Raw genomic sequence first — 26,640 nt, 5'->3', positions numbered from 1 at the left:
TGGAGACTCCTTAAAAAATTAAGAATAAAACTACCATATGATCCAATGATTCCACTTCTGGGTATTTATCTGAAAAATGCAAAAACACTAATTCAGAAAGATATATGCACCCCTAAGTTTATCACAGCATTATTTGCAATAGACAAGACATGGAAACAAACTAAGTTCCCCTGGACAGATGAATGGATAAAGAAGTTTATATATATATATATATACATAAATATATATATATATATTTATGTATATATATATATATATAAACACACACGCATATATACACACACAAATACGTTGGAATACTGCTCAGCCATAAAAAAGATAGTCTTGCCATTTGCAACAACATGGATAGACCTTGAGAGTATTATGCTAAATGAAATGTCCGACAGAAAAAAACAAACTATATGATTTCACTCATGAACAAAATATTAAAATAATTAAATGAATAAATGAACAAGACAAACCAAACAAAAACAAACACATAGATACAGAGGACAGAGTAGTGGTTACCAGAGTGAAGGGAGAAGTCAACGGTACAGTCACAAACAGAAACTATTTTGGTGGTGAGTTTAGTGTAGTGTAAACAGAAATCAAATTATAATGTATAAGGGAAACTTATATGATGCTATAAACCAATGTTACGTCGTGTAAAAGAAAAAAAACCAAATATTCCACTTTAAAGGATTGGTGGGATTGTTACCTACCAAACACTCATTTGTTGTTGGAGAAATGCAGAATATTAGTGACACAGTGGAAAATAATTCAGCAAATTTTCACATAGTTAAACATGCAACTAATGATCCAGCAATTCTACTTCGATGTATCCACACAAGATAAATGAAACATACAAAAGCCAGTAGGCCAGGAATGGTTCCAAACCAAAATAGCCCAGTGTTCATCAACTGATGAATAGATGAACAAAAAGTAATACATCCATACAATTAGAAACTCCTCAGGATGACAGTGAATGAAGTGTATTAAACACAAAAATATAAATTAATCTCATAAATAGTGTTCTAGGAAATAGAATGAAAGCAAAAAATATTAATACAGTGTGATGCCATGTATATGAAATTCCATCTTTGCAGATCATTAGTTGCCTGGGCTGAGAGTAAGTGATTCAAATAAATATAAAAAAACTTTCAGCAGTGATGAGATGTTGTAAAACTTGATTATAATGGTTTTTAAGGCTTTATGGATTTTTCATTTACCAAAATTCATTTATGGTATGTGAAAATTATCTCACAAAAGCTTTATGAAAATAGTACAATTTCTATTACATACATGTAATCTAATGATGGTGCCATTTTGAAAAGAGATCTTAGTGTGTGTGATTGTTGTCAGGTATTATTTCACTATTACAGAAGGCATAAAATCAGCATGATGATGATGATGATGATGATTGCAAACATAAAATATAGTTACTTACATATTTACTTACTATGTGATGGGCACATTTAATTTTTATGGGAGTCATGAAAAATGTACTATCATTATATTCATTTTACAGATGAAACTGAGGCACCAAACTATTAATTTATTCATTCAAAGCTGCACAGCAACTAGTTGTAGACCTGCCATGTGGACCCAGTGCCCCTGTCTCTAGGCTCTATGCCCTAGTCTACACTTCTAAGCTATTTGTCCATTATGTAACAATGGTCCATCAATCATAATGTAAAAGAGAAGTACAATAGCACTGTATTTAGAGAGATACAAAATTACCAATAAAGGAAGGTTTATTAATTCAGAATCAAAGAAATTAAGAAAGGTCAGGTATATAATTACAGCAGAAATCTCTATTATGCATTCCTTTGAGGCATTATTTTTCTTATCACCTAGAAACTGAGTAGACAAAATATTGGGTTGGCCAAAAAGTTCATTCAAGTTTTTCACAGGATCGTATGGAAAAACCCGAATGAACTTCTTGGCCAAGCCAATATTTCAGGGAAGAAGTAGGCAGCCTTGTGAGGAAACTTCATCCTATTATCAAGACTGAGAACTATTGCTCATAAAATAATCCAATATCACTTTTTTCATTCATATTTAGTGAAATGTAAGTATTTCTGTAAGTAAAGTTTAACTTTGTATTGCACTTCTATGCCAGTTGAGAACCCATTTCCTAAATATATCCACATAAATGTTACTTTGAAAGAAATATATAGCAAGGAGAATTCAAAATATACTGTTGAGCACCGGTCTGCTATTCAAGATGATAGTATAGTCAAATATAAGAAATAATTCCATAGATTCAGGTAATATCATAGCTCTCACATGCCTGCATACATTATGAATAATAGGTGTAGGTCATAGAGCTTTTAAAATGAGCATTGGTTTTGGAAAGTTAACTCCTGTTCTTAGAACTTCTGACAAAAATCTTCACAAAGTTTTTCATTAAAAGTTTCATATGGGATGAGATAAAGTTTATATCATTAAAAAAACTATTTCAATATTGCTTTCTGTTTTACTAAATTGCATTTACATCACAATATTCCAAGGCAAGTAGATCTGATGAGAAACCAAGAACATATGAATTCAACAAATTAACATTTCCCTCTTTAGTTCACAAATATTCAATAAAAGCTTAATTTATTTTCAAATGTCTCTACTCCTTTATTCGCTCATGTGAAAATACATTGAATTAAACATCTAAGTGTTTGATAACAAGTAATAAACTAGCTTTTTAAAGAATACTTTTCAGATGCAAACACGAATAAAACTAAAATTATTTGAAAGCAATAGATACTCTAGAGAATTAAGATGATTTACACTACTTAAGCAAAATAAAAATATGAGTTTTGAAAAGTAAATGACTACATCCAGAATATAAATTTTCTTTTTCAAAATGTTTGTTCAGAAAACCATTTGACATTTTTATCAATTTATGGACCTTCAGTTGAGAGTTTTCAAAATAACACTGCATCCAAGGAAACATTAAATAGGAAGATATATCAGAAATGCTGCACAATCATAAATTTATTTCAGAATTGGTATTTTTTATCATACTCACTAGGCAGAAAGAATGCTGTAAAGTTTTATTTTGACACTATCACTATAAAAGGCCAGACTATAAATTCTAAATAATTGCCTTCAAAGTTCCAAGCTCACAACCATTTTCCAAGCTTCATACATCAATATGTTTTGCAGGCAGTTTTGTACTGTGCGATATTTGCATTATCTTTTTTCCTTTTGCATTCACTTCTCTGTAGCTTTTATCTCTCTGCTTCTCATTTTATTAGAGCATTTAGTTCAGTATATTGAAAAACTTTAATTTCCATTACTTTTTAAAATGTTATATCATATATGTTTATACATGTACTCCAGTATCTATTATATTGAAAATAATCTCTCAATTCTTTAGCAAGGCATTTAAGATTTAATTTTTGTAAATCACTGATGTGGTATGTTCAGGGCCCTGTGTTATACAACTATAGCAGGCTTTTCACATGGGAGTTTACACAACTAGTAGCCTCTGAGCTCTGTAGTCCAGAGATTTCTTGGCCCTTAGTTCATTACATAATTTTCTTCTGCCTTCCTCAACTCTTTCTGGAAAATAAATAATCAAAGTCTGATGTAAACATATTTTCACCTAAACATACTAATCTCCCAAGTAAACAGTTAGCACTCTAGGGGAGAAACAAAACAAAATATATTGCTTCAAGTACATAAAAATATGCTCAATACATAATAAAATATTATTATTTACTGTCCGATATACCACTTATTTTCCTCATAGGGCTTACAGTGTTCTTCACACAGTTGATTATGTAAACTTTTGGTGATGAAGAGAAGCATCCCTGAAGTTTTACATGGAGGCTACAAAGACAGTGGTGTATCTTCAAACAAGATTCTAAAGGGCCAAGCCTGGATAGAGTCAATAAGATAACAGATTAAATCTTTGACCCAGAGCTGAGTTCTTAAACAAACTTAGCTGATAAACATGTACATTTTACCCATACTTTGGCTGCACATATTATACATATATATGTGTGTGGGGGTATATGGACACATACATACTCTTTCTTTCCTTCTTTGGACTTTGTTAATGTGGGTCTATTTTGTGTCATAATGAAATCAAATCTCTGTGTTTATAAAGCTCAGGCCAAACCTTAGATTATAACAATCACATTAAAATAAATAAAATATGAAAAGATTTTTATAAACTTCCAGTCATTTCTGGTACTACTCAACATAGAATTTTTTCCTTTAAATTGTTTGTTTTTTTCCTAAATCCATTAATTCTTGACTAAACTTTATAGGCCTGATTAAGTCTTTTACCTCTTTATACAGGGAGTAAAATAAATCTAACAGTTTTGACAAAAGTACAGTGAGATGGCAAACAATATATTATTTATCCATTCAACAATTGTTTATTAGGAACATAGTCTGTGACAGACACATTGAACGCTATTACCAAAGAAGTTTATTTTACTAATTCTATGATTTCAACCTATAATATATATGTAGTACATATATATGTATAATATATATGTGTTTGTGTACATACTTATTTTGTTTTTCTAAGTACAGAAAAAATTTTTAAAAATAAAGTTAATAATGACTTAAAATGCAAGAAAATTCAAAAAAATATAAACGGATAGAGTTAAAGGTAAAAATCCCTGCTCAGTACAAATAGTATAAATGAAATCAAGTGAAATAAAATTGAGGGAATAAAAGGAATCCAAATAGGAAAAGAAGAAGTAAAGCTGTCACTGTTTGCAGATGACATGATACTATACATAGAGAATACTAAGGATGCAACCAGAAAACTACTAGAACTAATCAATGAATTTGGTAAAGTAGCAGGATACAAAATTAATGCACAGAAATCTCTTGCATTCGTATACACTAATGATGAAAAATCCTAGAGGGAAATTAAGAAAACACTCCCATTTACCATTGCAACAAAAAGAATAAAATATCTAGGGATAAAACTACCTAAGGAGACAAAAGACTTGTATGCAGAAAACTATAAGACACGGATGAAAGAAATTAAAGATGATACAAATAGGTGGAGAAATATACCATGTTCTTGGATTGGAAGAATCAACATTGTGAAAATGACTATTACCCAAAGCAATCTACAGATTCAATGCAATCCCTATCAAATTACCACTGGCATTTTTTACAGAACTAGAACAAAAAATTTCACAATTTGTATGGAAACACAAAAGACCCCGAATAGCCAAAGCAATCTTGAGAACGAAAAATGGAGCTGGAGGAATCAGGCTCCCTGACTTCAGAATATACTACAAGGCCACAGTAATCAAGACAGTATGGTACTGGCACAAAAACAGAAATATAGATCAATGGAACAGGATAGAAAGCCCAGAGATAAACCTACACACATATGGTCACCTTATCTTTGATAAAGGAGGGAAGGATATACAGTGGAGAAAAGACAGCCTCTTCAATAAGTGGTGCTGGGAAAACTGGACAGCTACCTGTAGAAGTATGACATTAGAACACTCCCTAACACCACACACAAAAATAAACTCAAAATGGGTTAAAGACCTAAATGTAAGGCCAGACACTATCAAACTCTTAGAGGAAAACATAGGCAGAACACTCTATGACATAAACCACAGCAAGATCCTTTTTGACCCATCTCCTAGAGAAATGGAAATAAAAACAAAAATAAACAAATGGGATCTAATCAAACTTAAAAGCTTTTGCACAGCAAAGGATACCATAAACAAGACAAAAAGACAACCCTCAGAATGGGAGAAAATATTTGCAAATGAAGCAACTGACAAAGGATTAATATCCAAAATTTATAAGCAACTCATGTAGTTCAATAACAAGAAAACAAAAAACCCAATCCAAAAATGGGCAGAAGAACTAAATAGACATTTCTCCAAAGAAGATATACAGATTGCCAACAAACACATGAAAGAATGCTCAACATCATTAATCATTAGAGAAATGCAAATCAAAACTACAATGAGATATCATCTCACACTGGTCAGATTGGCCATCATCAAAAACTCTAGAAACAATAAGTGCTGGAGAGGGTGTGGAGAAAAGGGAACCCTCTTGCACTGCCGGTGGGAATGTAAATTGATACAGCAACTATGGAGAACAGTATGGAGGTTCCTTAAAAAACTACAAATAGAACTACCATATGACCCCGCAATCCCACTACTAGGCATATACCCTGAGAAAACCATAATTCAAAAAGAGTCATGTACCAAAATGTTTATTGCAGCTCTATTTACAATAGCCAGGACATGGAAGCAACCTAAGTGCCCATCAACAGATGAATGGATAAAGAAGATGTGGCACATATATACAATGGAATATTACTCAGCCATAAAAAGAAATGAAACTGAGTTATTTGTAATGAGGTGGATAGACCTGGAGTCTGTCATACAGAGTGAAGTAAGTCAGAAGGAGAAAAACAAATACCGTATGCTAACACATATATATGGAATCTAAGAAAAAAAAAATGTCATGAAGAGATTAGTGGTAGGACGGGTATAAAACACAGACCTACTAGAGCATGGACTTGAGGATATGGAGAGGGGGAAGGGTAAGTGGTGACGATGTGAGAGAGTGGCAGAGACATATACACACTACCAAAAGTAAATTAGATAGCTAGTGGGAAGCTGCCGCATAGCACAGGGAGTTCACCTCTGTGCTTTGTGACCACCTAGAGGGGTGGGATAGGGAGGGTGGGAGGGAGGGTGACGCAAGAGGGAAGAGATATGGAAACATATGTATATGTATAACTGATTCACTTTGTTGTAAAGGAGAAACTAACACACTATTGTAAAACCGTTATACTCAAATAAAGATGTTTATAAATAAATAAATAAATAAATAAATAAATAAATAAATAAATAAATAAATAAATAAATAAAAATAAAATTGAGGGGTTTTGGCCCAGCCCCCAGTTTTCATCTCATTCACAAATGAGCAGCAGTCCTCTGAACAATAATAGTAGCTTAAGAGGAAAACAAACCTCAAAACTTTGATGCTTACATTCCTAGTAATTCTCATACTATTTGAGAGTAAACTTTAAAATTATTACTCATAAACATCTGATTCATTGTTAATCTTTGGTAACCAGAAATATTATGAAATATATTGTTTATGTTTCATAAATATGTTTATGAAATCCTGAGTAGTTCTACCCCCAAATATAATTTAAGCTCTAGGAACCCATAGTAAAATAACTATTCCTGCAAGGCAGGAAATTCCTTAGGATTCAGGTTTTCACCAGATAGAAGATAATATCCTGTATCTTCCACGGCTCGATCATCCTGGGGTAATTAAGCTCCAAACTCAAGTCACTGAATATTGGAATCTACTTCCGTGAATGAAGTGATAGAAAAAGAGTAGATTGGTTCTTCTTTTTATAATGCCAATTACTGTGCCCTTGAACTCCTTCAGCAACAGGCAATTCACTCTCTTGTTGATGGTAACTTCTCTATTTAGATATCAATGAGAATTTGAAACCTTTGTTTATTTTGAACTGAAGTCACTCTGAAGTTTTCATCCATTAGTAATAGTTCTTTGCTTTAAGTTTCCAGAGAAGTTGAATATCTTAGCCAAGCTACAGATATTTGTATATTCGAAAACAACTCCAATACCCCTTCTTTACTGAAGCATAATGAGGTCTTTGACTTTACTATATGAGCATATTCTGAATTTTCATCAGGATTGGTCAATTCTAAGTTTTGTTTTATGTCCCTATTAAAGTATGATTCCCAGAACTCTTCATATCAGATAAAATTATATTGAAAAACCAAATTGAAGTTAGCAGTTCCAAAATTCTGACTAATTAAATTGGATATTTTTCAACATTCTGATTATATTTTGCTTATTTAAGCAGCATAGAGTTTCCAAAAGCCTATGCAAATTGGCATGTGGATCAGAACAGTGATTTACAAGCTTAAGTGTGAACTTTCATTGAATCATATTTACTTCAATATGAAGATGCTGTAGTTGCAGTCCTTCCTTAAGAGAAGGGAAATATTACAAATGTGCATATGAATCTGCTTATCTTGAATGCTGCCTTCCATTAAATGTGACAGGCACATTACTTCACTGAATTTTTAATCATCACGTGGAGAACTGCTCAGTGCATTCTGCATCTGTTAGGTTCAGGCACTCCAAATCACTAACTCTGCTAATATGATTTGCCTTTATAAGTGTCTGCATCAATAAAAGGGCAAGTACAGTTTAAACTTGTTCTGAGGGAAAATAAGTAAATTTTATCTCTTTCTCTTATTTCCTGTCAGATATTACATTTTAATGTTAATTCACTAAGTTATACAATTTAAAAATATATTTCACACATGTCCAAAGCCTAAGTTTGTAACCTACTTGTTAAATGAAAATTTTTTTCTAGTGTAATCACATACCAATCTTAAAATCTGGGTTTTAAAGTGTTATGAACTTGAAATATTACAAATTTCTTTGAAGTATTATGAATTTATAATCTTACAAATATAAACATTTTGTACTACTGTAACTAAAACTTGTTCTTTAGTGAACTGATGGAGGAAATGCACTATTGTTGCCTTTAGTTGCAAGTAGGCAGACATAGAAGCCAAATGCTCATTATCTTAACCTTTTATCTCTCACTGAGACCAAGCCAGTGGCTTTCTAACGGGTTTCCCTGCTCCAAGTGTTGCTTTAAATTCATTCACCTTTTTAAAGCATAAAACCTAGCATGTCATGTCCTCACTTAAAATATATCAAAAAATTCCTATCTCCTAGAAGACAATGTCCTGGCATTCTTGCAGGCATCTAAAGTGTGACATGACCTCTTTCTTGTTCACATTCCCAGTTCATCTATCAAGACGAAACAGGCTGCCTTTGATTGACCCACTCCTTGTATTCCATGCTGTTAACCTGGAATACGAAGGCCATTCCATCAGTATAATGCATCCTTTGGCCTACCTGCCTTTTAATATTTAGTTTCAATATTCTCATCTATTTATCTATCTATGCATATATGTGTACTGTAGTACTATTTAGTGAAAAAAATTCGAGTGTAAATGGATCTGTGCGGTTCAAGCCCATGTTTTTCAAAGATCCACAGGTATTCATATATACATATACATGTATAAATACACACACACACACACACACACACACACACACACACGAAAAAGAGAGAGAGAGAATTTTCCAACAGGTACTTGACTGTTCCATAGCATCTACTCTGATCTTGTTCCAATCACTTCCCTTATTAGAAACCAAAGTCTATATTTTAAAAAATAAATCTATTCATGTCACTAGAATCCTTCAACGGTTTCCCAATAATTTCATGAAAATGACAAATGAACTGCAAGTTGTTTGCACAGTGTGTTCATTACCTGTTATTCTTCTAGTTCTCTTATCTTTTACACTCCATAACTCCTCTTATAGCCACATAAGCTTTCTTTTACTTCCAAATGCCTCGGGTGACCATTTGTTCCTTTTTCCAATTAAATTCTCACATTATATCTGTTTTGTAATGTTGTGTGGTAGAGCATTTGACTTGAATGTATTATTTTAATATTTTGTAATATTTAATTACAATGTTAAATTTTAACTAAATCATGCCAAAGAATTAAATAAGAAGAATAAGATATGGATAAATTCTAAATTTTCTTAGAAACATACTAAAGAGAGAAAGTTCAGAAGTAATAGTTAAGTAATTTAGCTCTCCACTAAAAGCAGTTCATAAGTTCAGAAAAAGTCACAGTGCCTGCATCATTATAATTTGGCACCTAAATACCACCCAGCAATATTTTGCCCTTTGGCAGATGTCATAAAATGTAGGTACCCTCTTGATTTAATTTCACAGAGTCAATTTAATATGCCAAAAAACAGTGAGAAAAATGAGGGAAATATAGTCTTAATTTAAACACAACAGAAAAAGATAGACAAACACAATGTTCTTTAATTATATAATTTAGGTATGTATTGCAAAAAAAAATCTAAGACTCAAGTAAGAAACAATGCTTCTTTTCTGGGCAGCTCATATCACTTTCAAATATATAAAAACACCAACCAGTACAGAATTGCAAAAGAATATACTCTAAAACAAAGATCATCTTTCTGTGACTAAGATCCAGAGACTTATATGACAGCATCAGCATTCTTTCGTGTCCTGACAAGAACTACTGTGAATAAATACAGATTTGGAAAAAGACTGTATTGTCTTTAAATCAAGTATCCTCAATATTCTTGTTTTGCTACTCTAGTTTTTCAGCCTTTAGCAGGTTAAATTGACTTCCACTTATGAACTAGCAACTAATTGGTTCATATATAATTGACTACATCCTTAGACAAATTTTAAACCTCAGTTTACCCATAATCATTATATAAGTTTCAAGTAATGGTAATATTCTAACCACTAATGAATCCTCTCATTCATATATAAAATGATGTGTCATAACTGACATTCAATATAATATCATTTAAAGACTTGAGCGTTTCTGATGAAGTCTCTAGTTTATGTTATAGAGATGTACACAGCTGTAGAACTCCAATTTTAGGAAAGACCCTGTCTTATGAGAGATCTGCTAACACACTGCCCAGCCTCTGTCCCTCAGGGAGACATTGTTTTCATTATCCTTGTTAGGAAGTTAACTAATCTGCCCACTGGCCTAGAATGAGACACTTGTGTTTGTTTTTCTAAGGCTGTTTTCCATGTAAATATCTTTAAATTTGAAAAGATAATCCCAGACAAAAACTGTCACAAAATGCTTAGAAGTGCCATTGAGAATCCCTTCATGTAGCATGCTGAAATATAAAAATTAAGAGCTGGTTTAAAGTCTATAAATAAATTATTTGTTGTCTTTTATAGCATTCTACAATAAAATCAATGATTATTTAAGTGCCAGATGTGACAGACATTGTCAAGGTAATATTTACAAAAAAAAAAAAAAAAAAAAAAAGTGAAGCTACTGTGATTTTAGTCATTAAGATATAATGAAAACAAGTTTTGAAAATAGTTCCAGAACATACAGCATTTGTAAAAGACTATTCAGGAAGAGTATTTTTGAAAATTGATAATGGGTATAATTATAATTTCAAGAACTATTTCTTCTTTAGAACATTTAATTTATCCTATATATTTTACTTGGTCTAACAAAGCACAATAATTAATTTTAAGAGAGATTTGGATAAAATATCAGTATTTTGATTGTCAAATAGTTCTATATTCTAAATATTTGGGGAGCATAAAAGATATACAGCCATTAAAGGAAATTACTTAACATCTCAATACCTTAGTTACTATCTCATCATAACATTCTGAAATGTCAAACCAAATTCAAGGGAATAAAATGTCTTACCCAACGACAAATTTTACAAACTATTTTAAGAACAAAACAAGATAAAAACACAAATATGGCATTTCTTTCTAAGGAAGCCTAATTCTTCAGATGAAACATCTTAACTGTTCCATTTTCCCTACTGGGAATTGCTTTATTTTCAAAGTGACATGCTAACATTTACATATGTATATGTATTTTCAGAAGTTTCCAAAAGCTGTTCTCCTCTAAAGTGTACCAGGGCTCCTTGGAGAAATAAGTGATTCTAGGGCAGGGGCAGAAATTTTCCAAAATGAGTCTGGGACATACTGTACCTGAATATAAAGAAATTCTCAAAGACCATGTCAAATAGACACAGATATTAGCTTGAAGAAGTTTTCACTGGACAAATCTAGGACAATTTGACCACAAAAATAATAGTTACAGTACATAATTCATTGAATAAAATAGGACACCATGAGTCCACAGTGATAGAAATCAACAAATAAATAAATTAAGAGATAAATGGGAAAGTCTCTTGTTTCCAGAAAGATAACAGTAAATGTAGAAAAGATGATAGAAATAGAAATTCACCCTATGACAACTGTCACAGGGATGGCTGATTTCTGGAATCATTAACAGTTATACTGAACTTGCTGGGTGGAGGCTTGATGAGCAAATATATATATATAATTTCAAAATATATTTCAGTCAAACACTTATTATATACAAGGCGAAAATGGGACTCTATGAAAGAGACACTTAATAGAAACCACATCATTAGTGTAAGGATATGTCAATATTTTTTGTACCTATTGTGATGGGCTCAGAAGAACACATTTTCAATGATGTTGCATTTCTGCCAAAAATGCATGTGCTGAGTCTGCACAAGAGTAAATATCATCTTATGAACTTATCTCAAAATAAATTATGAATGAAGGGCAATCAAAATTTCATTATTAACAATTTTGTTGAATAGGCATATTGGGACATATTTTGCAATATATGTATTTGTAATTTTAAGATATTTGAGCCATTAAAGGAAAAACAATAAAATTCTAACTTAAAATGTATAACTGAGTAATTAGTTCAGACTTATTTTTTAACAGATTTGAATTTTTAGAGCAGTGTTAGGTTCACAGCAAAATTGAGCAGAAAGTACACAAAGTCCCCATATACCCCTGTCCCGACACATGCAAAACCGCCACTATCAACATCCTACACAAAGCTGAGACATTGGTTATAACTGATGAACCTACACTGACACATCATTATCATTCAAATTCCATAATTAACATTAGAGTTCATTCTTGGTATTTCAAATTCTGTGCATTTGAACAAATTTACAGTAACATATATCCACTATTATAGTATCATACAGAATAGTTTCATTGCCCTAAAAATCTCTGTGCTCTACCTATTCATTCCTCCCTACCTAGAGTCGGTAATATTTTTACTGTTTTTATAGTTTTGCCTTTCCAGAATGTTATATGATGAGAACCATACAGTAAGTAGACATTTCAGATTGGCTTTTTTTTTTTTTAAACCTAGGAAACATCTTTCTCTCTCCTATACTCACAACGACCACATGACAAATTATCCAGACCAGTGCACTGTGTTTTGTTTTTATTTTTCCCCAGTTTTATTGAGATAAAATTGACTTACAGCACTCTATAAGCTTAACATGTACAACATAATGATTTGTCTTACATACATCATAAAATGATGACTGCAATAAATTTAGCTAACATCCATCATCTCATATAGATACAACATTAAAGGGCTTCCCTGGTGGTGCAGTGGTTAAGAATCCACCTGCCAACTCAGGGGACACGGGTTCGAGCCCTGGTCTGGGAAGATCCCATATGCCGTGGAGCAACTAAGCCTGTGCCCACAACTACTGAGCCTGTGCTCTACAGCCTGTGAGCCACAACTACTGAAGCCCATGCGCCTAGAGCCCATGCTCCACAAGAGAAGCCATCACAATGAGAGGCCCACGCATTGCAATGAAAAGTAGACCCCGCTCACCACAACTAGAGAAAGCCCGCACAGAGCCCGCACGCAACGAAGACCCAATGCAGCCAAAAGTAAATAAATAAAATAGATACAACATTAAAGCAATAAAAAATGCCCGTCGCTGTCCTTAAAAAAAAAAAAAAAAAAAAAAAAAAAGCAATAAAAAATGTTTTCCTTGTGATGAGAACTCTTAGGATTTACTCTCTTAAAAGTTTTTATACATAACATACAGCAGTGTTGATTATCTTTATTATTTTGTATGTTATATCCCTAGAACTTACTTATCTTATAACTGGAAGTTTGTACATATTGACTACCTTCATCTAATCCACCCTTCCCCAAACCCCTGCCTCTGATAGCTAAAAATCTGATCTCTTTTTTTACAAGTCTGTTTGTTTATTTGTTTTTGAAGTATAATTGATCTACAATACAAGCTACTGGTACACAACATAGTAATTTGATATTTCTACATATTTCAAAATGATCACTGCAAGTCTAGTTGTCATCTGTCACCATAAAAAGATATTACATAATTATTGTCTATATTCCCCACACTGTATATTTCATACTTGTGACTCGTATATTTTGTAACTGAAAGTTTGTACTTTCAGATTGGCTTCATTTACTTATTAATATGTATATAAGTTTCTCCATGACTTCTCATGGCTTGATAATACATTTCTCTTTAGTGCTGAATAATATTCTATTGTTTGGACATACAGTTTATTTATCCATTCACCTACTAAATAACATCTTTGGTTGCTTCCAAGTTTTGCTAATTATGAACAAAGCTGCCAGAAACATCCAAGTGGGCATAAGTTTTCAGCCCCTTTGGGTAAATACCAAAAAGTGCAATCACTACATGACACGGTAAAAGTATGTTTAGTTTTTATATATAAAGATAATACCTAGCTTTAGTTTATAAAAAATATTGCCAAATTGTCTTCCATAGTGGCTGTACCATCTTGCATTCCCAATAGCAATGAATGGGAGCTCCTGTTGCTCCACTTTTTGTCAACATTTGGTGTTATCAGTGTTCTGGATTTTGGCCATTCTAACATACAGTAGTATATAATTGTTTTAGTTTCCATTTCCCTGATAGCATATTATGTGGAACACCTTTTCACATGCTTATCTGTCTTCGTATATCTTACTTGATGAGTGTCTGTTATGGTCTTTGGTCCATTTTATAGTTGGGTTGTTTCTTTTCTTTTCTTTTTTTCTCCCACAAACTTTTATTGAGTCAAATAAGTGGTCGGAATTGTGCTAGGCCCCCTAGGATCCAAGGAAGCAGATTCAATCTCTAACCTCCAGATGCTCACAGGTTAGTGGGTCAGACATAGGAGAAATAAATACTGCAGATATGAATGCTAGCCGGTCCAGATGAGGTGCCATTTAACAAACAAAGGTAAGGGCTATTATGTGGCCACACTAGAAATGCTTCACCAACAAGTAAAAAAGTAGGGAAAACCCTGCCAGGCAATCCCGACCAGCAACTGGCTCATTATTTTTGCCCAGATATGCAAGGGTGTTGCAGCCTCTGGCTTGTTTAATTTTCTTATCATTGAATTATAAGAGTTGTTTGTATATTTTGGATATCAGACCTTTATCAGATATGTTTTTTGCAAATATTTTCTCCTAGCTTGTGGCTTGTCTTTTTATTTTCTTGACAATGTTCTGCAGTGTTTTTAATTTTAATGAAGTCAAACTCATCAATTATTTCTTTTATGGTTCATGCTTAGGTGTGATACCTTAAAAAGTCATCACCATATAGTCATCACCTATGTTTTCTTTTATCTTCTAAGAGTTTTATAATTCTTTGTTTTACATCTAGGTCTATACATTTAAGTTATAGTTATAAATTTAACTCATTTTGAGTTAATTTTTGTGAAAAGTGTAAGGTCTGTGTCTAGATTCATTTTTTTTTTTTTTTTTTGCATGTGGATGTCCAGTTCTTTCAGCACAATTTGTTAAAAATACTATCTTTTGTTCATTGTGTTGCCTTTGTTCCTTTGTCAAAGAATAGTTGCCTATATTTATATGAGTATATTTCTGGGTCGTGAATTCAGTTCCATTTGTCTATTTATATATTTTTTCACCAATACTATACTTTGTAGTTGGAAGACTGACATTACCCAACTTCAAGACTTAATTATTCAAGTGGAAAAATTAATAATTTCTAAATGACTCATATTTAGAAAAAAATCAGCCATCTTCATTTCTTGAGTGAGAAATTATCTCTGGTGGTCACTCTTTTCTAACAATATTGTCTTTCACTAGCTATTCTCTTAAATTATGCATAAGAACCTTGGAATGGAAACCTTTCAACAGGTTTCCATTAGTCATAACCTAGGTGAAGATAAGAATATGTTCTAATTTACTAGGTAAAAGAAATTAGCTTAATTTTCACATGCAGTGAATAAGTAACAGCCCATAAAAATAGCAAATTCTTCAGAATAAGAAAAATGTTTGATGTTAAGCCTTTAATTGGGTCTTCATGACAAGACATTTTAGACTGTTAATGGTTTTCACTGATGCAATACATTGAGAACTATAAAATAATAGTTATTATAATTTTAATTATAAATTTGTTACATAAAGTTGTTATAAAATTTTAAAGGAGCAAAAACACCCTCAACAGCCATCAACATATTAAATTCCACTTGAGGAGAAGAAATAAATTACAATTGTTCTACTCTTCACTGTATCATAAACTTTATTTGTCTTCAAAATTTTTAAAATCAAGTAATTTACCAACCAGATCCCTTTACCCCCTTAAAATCAGGTTTTGATCTTGCTGATAAGTTAAAATATTTAGAGATGCACAATAGTTGTCCTAAAAAGGTACCATGTATGTAAATGTGACACAGACTTTTCTCAGCTAATTTTAGCCCATTAAGATTAGGATGAGGCAAAAGAAAAAGCAAAGAAAAAAGATGTGGTGGAAGAAAATGAGAAAGAGAAAATGGGACAGAAAGAGGAAGAGATAAAAGATTTGTTTGGTTTTAAGTATAAATAAAAGACATGTTTTTCATTTTTACCAAGAACTTTATTGAACAGCTAACCAAACAAACTTTTTGGCCAACCCAATAGAAAAGAATCAAAAGGAGAAAGTGAAAATTGAAAAGCAGGAGAAAGTAGAAGAGTATATGGTATAAAAAGGAATAGAAGAAAGTGAAGTGGGAGAAAGACATGAGAGAAAGAAGAGTAAGGAGTGGAGGAAAGGAAAATGAAGGAGGAGAAAGATGAAAAGGAAGGCAAATAAACAGAAAAATGGGTGTGGGAAGAAGGTAAAAGAGGAGTAGAAAAGAAGGAAGAAGAGTAGGAAATAATAAAGAAAAAGGAATTAGTGAAAGAAGTTCCACAAAATAAAATAAACAAAAAGTGTGCTGTAATATATGCTAATATTTCCATAAGGACAAGGAAGCTAAAAGAAAAAGTCTTTTTTGAATAGAGTAGAATCACAACTCTGAAAAATTATTTACACCTTGTCTTGTTACCTAATCTTTTTCTCTTTATTCTTAACTCATTGAGAAATCAAAATCAATTTGTACATAGAAGTGTTGTATGGTTTAAAATTACCCTGTACCTTTGTATTTATACATTTTCTCTTGGCCTAATATAGTGTCCTTTAATTTTATTTGTTGAATGTGCCAAAGTATGTTTATGTTTTGCCCTTTTGAAAGAACCAGATTTTGCTTTAGTAACCTATTCTATTTTTTTTACAACTTTATATATTGAAATAATTTTAAACTTAAAGAGAGTTGTAAAGATAGTACATGCTTGGGTGTGCATGCCTCACCCAGCTTCCCCTAAGGGGTTACCATCTTACATATGCATGGTGTAATTACCAAATGTAATTATGATTAAATAAATTAAAGATTTTATTCCGATTTCCCAGGGGTTTTTTTGTTTGTTTTTTTTACAAATATCCTTTTTTTGCTTCAGAATCCAATCCAGGATATTACATTGCATTAAGTTGTTGAGTCTTCTTCATTTCCTTCAAACTCTAACAGTTCTGCATTCTCTCCTTTTCTGTATTCATGACTTGGCACTTCTTAAAAGTACCAGATAAGTAAATATAAACAAATCCATCTGAGGGTAGAGGATCACTGAGATAGATTTGTCTTATGTTTATGTATGATTAAGCTGTAGTTATGCCATTTGGGAAGAACATCACAGAAATGATGTGCCCTCATAATCACACCAGGGGGTGTATATTATCAATATGCTTATTTCTGGTGGTATTAACATTGACCACTCGGTTAAGATGGTGTTAACCACGTTTTTCCTTTTTTTTCCTTTCTATGTTCTATTCATTAGAAGTGAGTCACTAAGTCCAGCCCGAAATAAAAAGAGCCATTAAGCTCTACCTGCCAGAGGGAAGAGTATCAAATAATTTGTTGACATTGTGTTAAGTCTACCACCAGAATTAATATATTTGGGGGGAAGAAAGGATTTGTTGAGGTTCTACAAATATCTATTTTTCTTCAAGGGTTTGCTCACTAATTTTAGCATTCATTGTTGCATCATGATAGCAGCATTAATGCGGCTTTCTAGTGGTGATTTCTTTTTTATTTCCTTTATTCTTTCTACATTTATTAATTGGAATTCTTCTGTAAGGAAGAGTTATTTATTAATTCCCATTCATTTATTTATTTAATCACTTACAAATATCCATATGGAGTCATGGATGGTTTTTAGTTTCTTTGTTTATAATGTAATAGTATTGTATCACTCAAATTGTTCCAGCTTTGTCCATTGGGAGCTGAGACTCTTTTCATTTAGCTTCTGGGTCTTTTGGGAACTCCAATCTCCATTATCTTCCATCTCCTTTTTCTCCTTTCTCCTCCTTCTTCTTTTAACACTTTCTTACTTTCTGACACTATGAAATGCTCTAGACTCACCTTGTATTTTCCATGTTCCAGCCCTAGAATAAATCAGTTATCCAGACAGCCTGGTTCTTTTTATTGGAGAATGGTATTTTGAAATCTAGATCTGGGTACTAGATTTGCTAAATACTACTGAGTTTCTGTATTTTTAGGCCTTCTCAGATGACAGAACTAGCCAGTGCATGCATGGATACTAAACAATGTGTATACACATATCTATCTGTACACATATCTCTGTATTTATATACATACATTTATCCATGAGTTCATTTAAACACATATGAATTCATATCAAAATCTCTGACTTCAAGCCAGCACCACAGAATTTGCCACAGAGGTCATTCTAGCATTCCCCCCTCCACTTGCTTGTTTGTGACAAGTGATAAACCTAGTTATGATTATCTATACTGTATTTACTTATTCATTCAAATGTAGTATAAGAAAATAGTTACAGGATTGCTAACCTATACTCCTGTTAGAAAAACATTTATCAACTAAGAGCAGAGGGTGCCTTCTTCTCCATCCTGGTAAATATGAAAAATAATATAAATAAATATTAAGCATCTATTTAAAAATTCTTATAAAGTCTAAACATGACAATACAGAAATTATATGGAAACACTTTGTATGTAAGTAGAAAAGTAAGAAATTAAGTTAAAGTGCTCTAGGGTTATTTTCCTTTTCAGAGGGAAGATACAGAAAATAATGTCAAACCTAGGTAAGTATATTTGTTATATTTTTCAGACTAATTAATAAAAGAATAATAACAGAGTATAAAATTTCCAAACTGATAGCAAAAAAATAGTGAAAAACGACCCACCAACCCTCCAAAAGAGCAAAAACAACAATAAAAACAAAAATGAGGTAAGATAGTAGATAAAAATATGACTATGTGAGTAATGACATATTGTAAATAGCTTAAAAGATTCTTTGGAAGAAATAAAGATTGTCAGACAAAATTTTAAAAACCCAAATTTATGTCATTTACAAAATACATATCTAGTATATAAGAATAGAGTTTTTTATATTGTATAAATTAAATACAGAAAAATAATTTTATCTTCATATGAGTTTTTACAGCATCTAAGTTTTTTTAAGAGTTGTTGAAATTTAAGAAATTGTGTTCAAACTAAACTACTTTAAAGGTCTCTGAAGACTAATTTACTTAAATATTCTGCTTTCCTTGCTGCTTATGTAGAGTCCTAAATGCAAATAAAGCATTAGCACATACTTATATAAAACATTAAGGGAATTAGTGATTTGTTTTACATTCTGTGTGGCTCTCTTCTTTTTTAAATATTAGAAATATTTAAACTCCATAATTAGATTGCCTTACTACACTGAAACTGAGAATGCATACTGCATAGATTTGTGTCAACCTAATCTAAATTGGGGGGAACAAAAGCACTTTAATGGCTCTGTATTTATCTATCTTAGAGTTCACTGCCTCAGTAACTTCAAAAACACGGTGATTTCTACTAGCATATAAACAAGTTTGAGGCATATAATGACAACTGATGATTGCTATTGTAACCATAGACTCAAGTGTCAATAAATAATGCTATTATTATCAACTATCATTAAAAACATTTTTAAAATAAGGGAAATAACTCAATATTTTAGTAAATAACAGATAAAAATAATTGTTTTCCTTCTGATTTCCTGCACAGAACTTTTCTTAAAGTCCAATAGTGTGTTAAAACCTTTCTAAAATCCAGAAAAAATAGGTGGAAAATTTTGTAAGCACCTGAATTATTTATTAGTGACTATGACTGCAGGAGGCCTATCTGAATATTCTTAAATGTTCATGTTATATGAATTATATTTAGAGGCAAGATAGACCCATTGCATTGTTCCAATTTATTATGCTTATGCAAGCATGTACATATATTTTGTTGAAAAAATATCTCAGAATATACATTCAACAAATTCCTTTAATAAAATTTTAAAATGTGTTACACATAAGCAGAAAAATAAATATTTTTGTATTGGTTACTCAGTTTAACTCTTAATCATCTCACTGATTTTGAAGTTTAATCTAATTAGCATAAGAGAATTATGTACCTAAGATAATAACTTAAAGAAAACAATATAAATGGTCAAAATTTTGATGAATAGTATTATAGAAGTATTTTGCTATATGGTAAAATAAATATGGTAATGATTCTACCTAGGTTTGAATAATTATAATAGGTAATTTTGTACCTTGTTTCCTCAGTCTCGTAAGAGAAATATCATTAGTTGAATTCTTAAAAATGTGTGGTATTTCATTGTGGCTGAATATAAAAATATTAACTATATTCCTTAGATGACTGAAAACGTAAATTATTTTCTTAAATTATTAAAATTCTTAAACTTCAAACAGAGTCCTTACATTTTGTGAAAAATAAAATACAATGAGATTTCTTTTGTTTGCATATGAAGACGAAACATTAAGCCTGGAAGATATATATATATATATATATATATATATATTTTTTTAATTTATTTATTTATTTATTGGATTAATGACCTACTCTTTCTGGCAGGAAAAATATGAGAGAAACACAATTTTACATTAAATACATGTTTTAGTTCTTAAGAAATAGGTAAATTCATATTATACTAATTTATTCACATATGTATTATCTCCCTATAGACATTTGTTTTTTAAAATATGTACACCATTTTCCATCAAATTAGGATTTTGAATTGCACTGCCCTGTCAATCAAGAGTGTAGCTCTATAATTTTTTCTAGCTTTCAATTCTGTTGAGCTTTGATGAACAACTGGAAGCTATATTATGTTAACACTAGAAGCTGTCCTATAAAGCTTGCTCATATTTGATTTTATTCTTTCTAAAAGATAAAAACATCTAAGCCAAATTCCATATTTAAGAACATATCAGAAGAATTAAGGTAAATCTAAAGTAATCAAATCCAGCAGTTACAATTTATCATTTTTTCTGTGCCAAAGTTTATAACACATATGTTTATACATCATTAAATAATGTCATACCTAAACATATCATTAATTTGAAAAACCAAAAATTGGCATTCACTTATTTCAGAACTATATTGCATTCTATTCAGTAAGTTCAGCTTCACAAACTTAAGTATCCTTTGTCACAGGCACTGTGTCTATCAGTGGCTTTTTTAACCTAATGGGTGTCCTGATAATGGTCTTTAGAAGTAAAACCAAAGATTTGGGGAAGGAACGAAACCCATCTCCTTTATCTCAAAGCAATGAAAATACCACAACCTATATTTTCGAATACACTTGCATGAACACTTACAGATATTAAAATTCCTGCCCTGAAATTTATATACAAATATTCTTGCTAAATTTAAAAAAAATTATATAAACTTGTATCCCAAATGAAATGTTCCAATAATTTATGAATTTAGTCTTAATTGAACCTTTTTTTTTTTTTTTAGCAATAAGGAGAAAAATATGTCACACAGGTGTTTAGTTACAAGAGCTGTCAGCCGTGTCATGAATCAACCATTCCATCTTTAAAGTGGAATCCCAAAGCAAGATATCCTGGTAAACAATTTTCTGTCATGTGTAAAGAGAAATTAAGTGAGTCATTTATGTTTAGAAATTTGGCTGGTTTTACCCAGATTGAGCAACTGAGCAAAGAAACATGCCATAGGCAGAGATGGGAACCTGTAATTCTATGCACTTATTTTCCCCAGAGACCATGATCATGAATAAGCGAGCCAGGCATTTCCCTTTGTCTTTCATTCTGCCAGCCCATCTTCTGAACACATCATCTCACTGTGCAGCCAAGTTATAAGACCATCTGGTGCACGTAGCATTCCAGAAAAACTGTGAGATTCTGGGAAACAGTGGTCTCTAAATGCCTGCACTCTCACCTAAGCTAATAACTTGACAATTGTATGTTCATCCAAATGTAGATCATTATATTTAATTTTTGACCTTAATATCTGTATATGTATGTATGTATACGTGTGTGTGTGTGTGTGTCTTTATGGGAGTTGAGGCTCTCATAAACCAACTTTGTGTAACTTATTAAAAGATCTGAATCTTAAATATCTAGTCCACAAACATATACGATAATAGTATTTTCAGGAAACTCATTTTACCTCATAAAACTGCTCATAATTAAGAAAGTGACAAATGGAACTCTTAATTTCCCACCTCCAAATATCTCCTTCATGATGTCTTCTCAATTTCAGTACATGGCAATGTATTTTGGTCAAGTTGTTTGGCCAAAACTTTGGAGTTTTACTTATTTCTTCTCTTTCTCACATACCCTACATTCAATAATCAGCAAAAACTTTCATTTCAATTTTGAAACATAACTACTTACTGACTTGCTATTTCTCTGACCCTACTCCTCATGATCTTGTTTGGGAGTATTGCAGTTTTCTCCCAGCTCGTCTTCATGACTTTACACCTGCTCCTCTGAAGCCTATTCTTTTTTTCTTTTTTTAAATTTTTAAGTGTTTTTATTGCTGTTTACTTTTATTTTTTAAATTTTTTAAATTTGTCACCACATTGTGCGTTATGTGGGATCCTAGCTCCCCAACCAGAGATTGAACCCTCATCCCCTGCATTGGAAGGCTCTTAACCACTGAACCACCAGGGAAATCCCAAGGCTTAGTCTTGACACAGTAGCCAGACGGCTCCATTTAAATGTGAGTCAGATCAAGACACTCTTCAAGTGCTCCAAATACTTGCCATATTAACCAACTAAAAGGTTAATAATTCCCCATAAGTTAGTAAATAACTCTATCTCTACTAACTCTCTGACCTCAACTCCTATAACATTCCCTGCAACTATTCTCTTCAAAGCTTCATTTCTCTGCAACCAGCAAGCCATTCACAATGCTGTCCCAAAAGTTGTTGATCGACCTGCCTGAAATAATTCTTTCTTACACCCCTTAAGTCGCTGCTCAAAAACCATAATATCAGAGAAGTCTTTTCACATCACTCTCTATAAAGAAGTAATTCCTATTCACTGTCCTTCTAACTGCCTTGCTTAACTGAATTTTTCTTCATAGCACTAATTTTCTGACATATCATTTACATAATTTATTAAATTTAAGCCATTATTAATTATAAGAAATTCTATTAGTGTATGTAGTACTAAGACAAAAAAGAGCTCACAGTTAAACTATGACAAATGGCTTTCTCATCACTTAAACATTTCATTTTGTACTTTAAAAAGAGGTCTTATATACCTACTCATATATATGTTTAATCATTTATTTACTCTGGTGCATATACTAATAGGAAGATAAACTGGTAAACAGATTCCTAACATTTTATCTTACTCAGAGTCATATATTCCAAAAACATTTTCTGATTCAGTATTTTTAATGTCCCAATTTTTCCATTCAATGACATATTTTGTGACATCAAGAAATATGGGGCTTCCCTGGTGGCACAGTGGTTGGAGTCCGCCTGCTGATGCAGGGGACACGGGTTCGTGCCCCAGTCCGGGAAGATCCCACATGCTGCAGAGCAGCTAGGCCCGTAAGCCATGGCCACTGAGCCTGCGCGTCTGGAGCCTGTGCTCCGCAACAGGAGAGGCCACAACAGTGAGAGGCCCGCGTACCACAAAAAAAAAAAAAAAAAGAAATATGAAGATGCGTCATTTCCTGAGAGTGCCCTTCTTAGTCCCTGTGACTTTCTTCAAAACAGCTGACCCAGTGTTTATACTGCTACTGTTTCTATCTTATTCTAGGATGATGTTTCTGGCCCCAATCCTCACAGAACACTTTGTGTAAGTCAGTTATTGCTACATGGCAAACAACCAAAATACCCAAGTGACAAACAACACTGAAGTCCCTTGGCAAATTCAGCATCAGTAGGATGAAGACATGTGTCCCTCTCATAGAGACCAGGAACCGTGATGGTAGTATGGAGTGATAGTGACAAGGAGATTATTATTTATTGAACAATAATTATAGCTACATAACACAATGGTAGTATTTTTAGGATCTTTCCTTTGAGTTGGTCACATTCTCCAGTGAATGTTCTTCTATCTTCTCAGTAATGGGTAGAGGCCTGGTTGCTAGAGTTTGAGAGAGAAATGCATAAAATTCCTCCAAGTCTTTACATTCAATATATCACCTTTCTCTTAATAATCGTATTTTAGTGTAGTCCCTATATCTTTGATTGTCTCTGGTATCCCCAGATCCAAAGATTCTCTGTTTCACTCACTCTAGAAAATAAAACCTCAGGCTTCTGTCCCACTATGTGAAGTGGATTGATCTGTGCATACACTGCTTATGACATAAACTTTCAAACAATCCTGTTTTTATCTTTTGCTTCATCTCTACTTACAGTGAAAGCTGGTTGAATCACTTAGCTTTTTGCTCTGTCACAAATCACTTAAAATGTCACACATTTATTTGCCCATGATTCTGAGCTCAATAGTTTAGGTGGAGCTCCATTACAATGGCTTATTTCTGATGCATGTGTTATTGGTTGGCCTTATTTTGTTTGTACCTCAGCTGGACCAGGTCTCCATGTGATATCTCGTTCTTTAGCACAGGTCTGTTCACTCGTCAGCAGCATTTCAAGAGCACACTAGTGGTAACTGCGTGGTCTCTTGAGCCTATGCTCAGGCCTCACACAATGTCACTCCTGCCACATTTGGGATCAAAGTAAATCACAAGTCTCATCCACATTCAAGGAGTGGGAAAATAATTACCACTACATACATGGCCATTAGCAGTCTACCATACTGGTACTACAGATTCTGGACATTAGGATGCTTGTGTGAAAGAAATCAGGTGTTTCTCAGATTTCCCCACCCAAAATTTGATTTTTAGGTATCTTAACACAGTTTCCACTTATCCAATAGAGTTTTCACACTTCTATCAGTTTGGTACTGCTGTCTTCTCTGCTATTCTTAGTGCTTCTGGGTTTAAGCCACCTTCCATACTCAAAATTAGCAAAGAACAAAAACCTCTTGAGTATCTCATTTATTTTAGTAGACTCCAGGGAGGAAGCAGATTTAAAGTTTGTGTTAAATTCAACATCCTTAATCTGAAGACACTATACCACTCCTTTCCTTTATCTGGAAAATTCCTGTTGAGCCTTCAAAATTCTACCTTGTGGTTCCCACATCAGTGAAATTTTTCTTAACCACCTCACAGATGGATGTGATCATGTTTCCTTTTTTAATTTATAGGTTTATTTACAACTTTATTATTTATTTACTACTCTACATTAAAACTGCATTAACAAAAAGGCACACTGGTTAAAAGTGCAGGCTTTGGAGCCAGACTGCCTGGGTTCAAATCTCAACTCTACCACTTACTAGGTATATGACCTAGGCACATTTCCTAAGCTCTTAGTACCTGCCTTCATTTCTCATAGGGTTGTTTTCAGTATTAAAGAATTAATCCATGTAATTACTTAGAACAATGTCTGGCACATATTGGGAGGTCAATAAGTGCTATTTATTATTACTATATATTTGGCTCTGAGACTAGAATATGAGCTAATTATGTGTAAGAATCACATATTACTCAACTTTGCATCCCTAGTGGGGTTCTGTGTCATCACTCTGTATTTGCTGCACAAATAAGGAAATATCTCAGTACTCATTTATCCCACAAAGCCTCCTGTGTAACCCTAGCACAGCCTATTCTCTCATCTTGTAATTGCCCTGGAATTCTTTGTCAGAGAGAACAAATATGGCACCCATTTGTCCTATCAATATCCTAAATGCTTAATTTCCAAACATTTTGTATTCTTGATTCCTGGTAGGCCTGATCTAGGCACAGGGAGTAAATGTGGGCATGAATGAGAGACCAACACCTCTCCTACATTTGTAAGTAATTTTGTGTGTAGTAATTGAAATTTATGCTGTCGCTATGCCAGACTCTGAGGATACAAAATCGTTCTTTCCTAATACCTAATTATCAACCCTTCAAACTCAAAGATGAGGAGGTTCCCTCTGGTTTCCCTTATTAAACTTTTTAGTCAAGAGCACAGACATAATTCTCTCTCAAACTGACTGGCAATTTACTCATGTCATTTAGATGGTCAATAAGATCAAATGTCCATAAGGAGGTTCATCATCAAGAGTAACATCTTTAAAAGTCTGAGCATAACTTGGGTATATAATATTTTATTTAACCCTATCATCTTGTGAGGTGGATGTATCTCCCCAACTTTCAGAGTAAAGAACAGAGACTCACAGAGATAAGTGACCTGACAAAACTGACAAGTAAAGGAAAGGAAATTTTACCCCTTAGTTTTCTGTGAGCATTTGGGAAGTATTTTAATTGGAGTACTAAGGGAATTGCAGGTCCTTCAGGAGAGGCAAATTGTATGCCCATGGAATGTTTCATTAAGATGTTGAATTAATGTGGGCTTAGTGTTTGGGTATCTTTTTCACTGTGCTTAGAACAGTGTTCACACAGCAAACCACTTGCTAAGTATTTGTTGAACACTGAATGAATGGATAATTTGAAGAGTATTTAAGATAACCACTAATTCTATTCCTCTGGTTGCTT

Source organism: Kogia breviceps, chromosome 6 (genome assembly GCF_026419965.1).
Source record: "Kogia breviceps isolate mKogBre1 chromosome 6, mKogBre1 haplotype 1, whole genome shotgun sequence".
NCBI lineage: Eukaryota > Metazoa > Chordata > Mammalia > Artiodactyla > Physeteridae > Kogia > Kogia breviceps.
Note: the sequence above shows the minus strand (reverse complement) of the source record.